Below are 5458 nucleotides of genomic sequence, written 5' to 3'. Positions count from 1 at the left end.
CACCGGCTGTGCCCTCATCTGTGAAGATAAAAGGCAAAGATCCTGTTTAAAATTGGGAGGTTTTGCAATAAACAGTACTCAGATATACCCTAGAGGGGTATTTTAAAAGAAGGCTACAACAGTTATGAGGACTAAGTATTTCAAGGCTTATTTTCAAACCTTTACTTCATAAATATGATCTGGTGAGACTCGGGGATTCATTTACGAGAGAGACTAGTGTTAACAGCAGTGATAGCAGCAATTTTTTGGCCCGCATTATTCCCAACCAAGGCATCAGACCAGACAGCAGAAAGGTGAATGCCATAAAAAACATGCAGGCACTCCAGAACGCCACGGACCTCAAGCGTCTGATGGAATGGTCCATGTCTGACACGTTATTTGCAATGAATAAAGGGGGATGTAGGGGGTCTGGCTTGGCTTGGGGGGATGGTCCCTTTGCCTGTGCTGGGGGGGGTTGGCGGGGGGCCCTGCTCGGGGGGGGGGGGGGGGGGGGCAGCGGCGCTGGATGGGCTGCCCATCTGCACCTGGGGCTGGGATCGGCCCTTCCCTGGCTCTGGGACGGGACGGGACAACCCTCTCTGGGCCCCCGGTCGCTCTGGGTGTCATCCGCTTCGGCTGCGAGGTCTGGGATGGGGTGGGGTGGGGGGCTTGTCGACCCTGTCTTGTGGGGGGGCGTTCTGGGGGGGAGGGGGGCCCATTATTGGTACGGGGCGGGGGGGCTGACGAGTCGGGGTCTCCGCTGAGGCAATCGGTGGTTGCCGCGGCCGGTTGGCTGCCTCGGTGCCGTCAAGGCCTGACCAGAGCTCCTCTAGGGCCGGCGTCTGGGGGTGGGGGCCTGGGCTTGCTCCAGGGGGGGGGGGGACGCTTACTGGCTCCTCTCTCTCTGTGTGGAGTGGGTGGTGCCGGGCCTGGGGTGTCGGCGCCTCCGGGGGTGGGGCCCCTGGGCTGGGTGTCCCTGGCCCTTTTGCTGGGGGGGGGGGCTGGGGGACAGCTGTTTGACCACTGGGGGACAGTCTACCAGCTGTCCCCAACTTACCCCCTTCCTCATATAACCTCATATTAGGTTGAGGGGGTGGGGGTCTAGCCTGCGATGAGGTCTAGCCTTGGGGGGGAGCTACTTGGCAGTGGCCCCCCCTCCTATGGTTGCCGTATGGAGTGGGCCCCCCCTCTTTCGGTTTTATTTGCACCTTAGACATGTAGAGTCCTTGGTATGGGGGGTGAGGGGACATCACTGTGAGTAATCAAGAGATGTCCCCTTAGTGCCCTACTCGCCAATTTTAACTGCACCCACCTTAGTACACACACCCCTCCCCCTTCAATATATACATTCCAACATAAACACACACACATGCACACACACCCTCTCAAACACACATACACGCACACACACTTTGCAAGGAAGGTGGGTCCTGGGTCCATCTGTCCCCTACCCCTTCCCTGGCAGGGGGTGCGGGCCCCTTGGCGACGGCGGCCGTGTCCCCTGGGTGCCGGCTCCCTGGGCCCGGCGGTGCTCTCTCCGCACGGTTGGGGGGTTCACATTACACCTGAGCCGGGGGTGTTCGTGTCCCTGGGGGGTGGGTCCTGGTCCTTGCCCCTGAGCGCTGGGCCCCGCCAAACTTCCAACATGGCCGAGCCTGGTCGGGCCATATTTACAACACCCCTTGTGGGCCACCCTTTTTTCCCCGGGGTTCGCCCCTCCTGGGCGGGGGCGGCGGGCCCCTGCCTTGCTCCTCCCTGGACCAACCGTGGGCTGGGTGGGTGGCTGCCTGGAGTGCGGAGCGGGTCTCCCTTGGGGGGTCCTGGCTCGTACCTGGGGTTGGGGCGGGGGGATGCCCGGAACTCCTGGGTGGTGGTGGGGTGCTCGTCTGGGGCTGTGGGCGTCCTTCTCCGGTGGGGGTTGTTCCCTGCCTGTTCCCGTGTGGCGTTGGGGGGATTCCGGCTGCCGCTGCTGCTGCGGCGGGGGTCTGGGTGTGGGGGTGGCTGGGCGCTCCTCCTTCTTTTAACATTCCACCATCCACTTTAGAAGAAGATAAACACTCACCTGAGCACAGGTGTTAGCTCACCTTTGCACTAATAGTTTGCATGATTGAATGAATGAATCATTTCACACTAGTTGGTTTAAAGGCATAGGTATGCGTAAGTGAACACTATCTGTTTTGTGTACATGTTGACATGTGGACATTTTTTGCAGCTAGCAGGTGTGTTGATAACATTTGAATGTGTGGGTGGACAGGCCCCGCCCTTTTTGTACTACATTTGAACCGTACCGTCATGATAAACAACCAGTAAACCTGTCTGCTCTATGCTGCTTCATGGTCTTACCCCCCTCTCACTATCACCCCCCCCCTCTCTAACATCCCTCTCTCTTCTTCCCTTCTTTCCTTTTCCGTCCGGTCCAAAACCAAAGGTTTTCAAACATGGTTGAAATTAATAAAGTTTGGCCTCAATTACAAAAGGGGTTTATTAAGTCATGCCTTTGGTTTGTCTGAAGATTAATAACCCCTCTTGTTAAAGTAAAATATGTCCAACACAAGAGGCCCTCAGCTCTCATCTGCCTGCCTAGCTGTTGGACAGGACAAGTAAAAAAAAAACAAAAAAAAAACAGAAAAAATAGCAGTTGAAAAGTACGAAAAACAAAGTAGCAATGAGTAAGAATAAAAATAATACAAGGTGGAAGTAAAAGTACAGTATAAACGGATTAAATATGGCAATAAATAGCAGCAGCAGTTTTCAACAGTCCCTCTGGTAGTCGAAGGGGGAGACAGTGACTTGAGTCCTGACATTAACCCCCTTCATCAGGGGTGCTCATTGCGTTGAGCACGGGCCATTAAAGACAACCAAAAAAATAAAAATGTATTTGAAAAAAAGTCATCATCCCTGGTGTGAAATACTCCACTTGATTGACATACTAGTTGTGTCAGGGAACGAAGGCGTGGACACAAGATGCAGGACGACAGAAGTTGAGAACACAAGGATTTTAATCCTAAGGAAGGCACTGAGACTCGTAAACTAGTGATAATCATAAGAGAACGATCCAGTGATAAGTGAGGAGGAACACAAGGTATATATACACACAACAGTGATTGACAACAGGTGAGTAAACAGGTGCTGGCGATGAAGACGTCAAGTCCACAGAAACACAACAGAACACCGAACCGGAACCTAACAAATAAAAGCCTCAACCCGGAAGTGAAGGTGAACCTAACCGCCCTGGCCCCCGGTACCCGACAGTACCCCTCCCTCAAGGGGCGCCTCTGGGCGCACCCCCGGGTTTGTCAGGATGGCGACGGTGGAACTCCCGGAGCATGTCCTTGTCCAGCATCCTTGAAGTCGGCTCCCAGGACCTCTCCTCGGGACCGTACCCCTTCCAGTCCACCAGGTACTGCAGACCCCGACCCCGCCGTCTGACGTCCATGATGCGTCTGATGGTCCATGCAGGCTGACCGTCGATGAGACGAGGCGGTGGCGGTTGGGAGGGAGAAGGCTGGAGAGGACTCGTAACGTGTGGTTTGAGCTGAGAGACGTGAAAGACTGGATGAACACGCATAGTACGAGGAAGGCGCAGTCGGACCGCCACAGGGTTGATGACCCTCTCCACCTTGAAAGGCCCGATGTACTTGGGAGACAGCTTCCTCGACTCCGTCCGCAGCTTGATGTTAGCTGTAGATAGGAGAACCAACTGACCTGGCATGTAGGTAGGTGCAGGTAACCTATGCCGGTCGGCCAGTCTCTTGTTAGCTGCGGATGAGCGAAGGAGAGCAGCGCGTGCCTCCCTCCAGATGCGCCTGCAGCGGCGGTAGAGGTGTTGAACCGACGGAACCGTCGCCTCCTTCTCCTGCTCCGGAAACAATGGAGGTTGGTAGCCCAGGGAACTCTCAAAGGGGGACATACCTGAAGCAGATGATGTCATAGAGTTGTGGGCGTACTCAACCCACGGCAGCAGGGTGCTCCAAGAGGTCTGGTTACGGGAACAGACGCATCGGAGAGCCACCTCAAGGTCCTGATTGGTCCTCTCGGCCTGCCCGTTGGACTGTGGATGGAACCCCGAAGAGAGACTGACCGTGGGACCAAAGGCTGCACAGAAAGTCTTCCATAATTGTGAAATGAACTGAGGACCCCGGTCAGAGACGATATCCACCGGAATGCCGTGCAGCCGGAACACATGTTCAATGACGAGTCTGGCGGTCTCAACGGCCGAAGGCAACTTCCTCAGGGGCACGAAGTGGGCTGCCTTGGAAAACCGGTCCACGATCGTCATGATTGCAGTCTTCCCCGAGGAGGATGGCAGACCGGTCACAAAGTCCAGGGCGATGTGGGACCACGGACGGCTCGGGACAGGTAAGGGGTGTAACAGACCTGCTGGTGGTCGATTGCTGACCTTGTTCTGGGCGCAGATCGTGCAGGCCAACACAAACTCCCTGGCATCCTTTGCCAAGCTGGGCCACCAGAAACAGCGACGCAGGAAGGAGACAGTTCTGTGTACACCGGGGTGACAAGTGAGGCGAGTAGCGTGAGCCCATTGAAGGGCCTGACTCCTTACGGCCCTGGGTACATAGAGTCTGTTAGGTGGCCCACTACCAGGGTCAGGTTCCCGGGTCTGGGCAGCTTTGATATCCCTCTCCAGCTGCCAGGAGAGGGCACCCAGAACACAGGAGGCAGGTATCACAGTCTTAGGTTGCTGACTCTCCACCACCGGTTCCTGTTGCCGAGAAAGAGCGTCCGGCTTGACGTTCTTGGAGCCAGGGCGGTAAGACACCACAAAATCAAAACGAGCAAAAAACAGTGACCACCGTGGCTGTCTAGAGTTAAGCCGTTTTGCGGTCCGGATATAGGACAAGTTCTTATGATCAGTCCAGACCACAAAAGGCTGACCCGCCCCCTCCAACCAGTGCCTCCACTCCTCCAACGCCAACTTGATGGCCAGAAGCTCCTTGTCACCCACATCATAGTTAGTCTCCGCCGGATTAAGCCGGCGGGAGAAGAATGCGCAAGGATGAAGCTTGCTGTCCGCACCCTTACGCTGGGACAACACAGCTCCAACCCCAGTGTCTGAAGCATCAACCTCCACAACGAACTGAGCGGAGGGATCGGGTTGGACAAGGACCGGCGCCGTGGTGAAAAGGCGTTTGAGGTTCCGAAAAGCGCCCTCAGCGGCCTCCGTCCAAATAAAAGGCGAGGAGGTGGAGGTCAGACCCGTAAGGGGGGCTGCGACTGAGCTGTAATTTCGGATGAAACGGCGTAGATAGTTGGCAAACCCCAAAAACCGTTGGAGCTGTTTGCGAGTGGCCGGGGTGGGCCAATCCCCCACCGCACTGACCTTAGCCGGATCAGGTCGCACCTCCCCTCCAGTGACCACAAAACCCAAAAACGATACACTAGAGGAGTGGAAATCACATTTCTCGGCCTTCACAAACAGTTTATTCTCCAGGAGCCGTTGGAGAACCAGACGAACATGCCG

The sequence above is a fragment of the Oryzias latipes genome, chromosome 17 (genome assembly GCF_053564925.1).
Source record: "Oryzias latipes strain Hd-rR chromosome 17, Olatipes_Hd-rR_3.1".
NCBI lineage: Eukaryota > Metazoa > Chordata > Actinopteri > Beloniformes > Adrianichthyidae > Oryzias > Oryzias latipes.
This window is presented reverse-complemented; position numbering follows the sequence as displayed.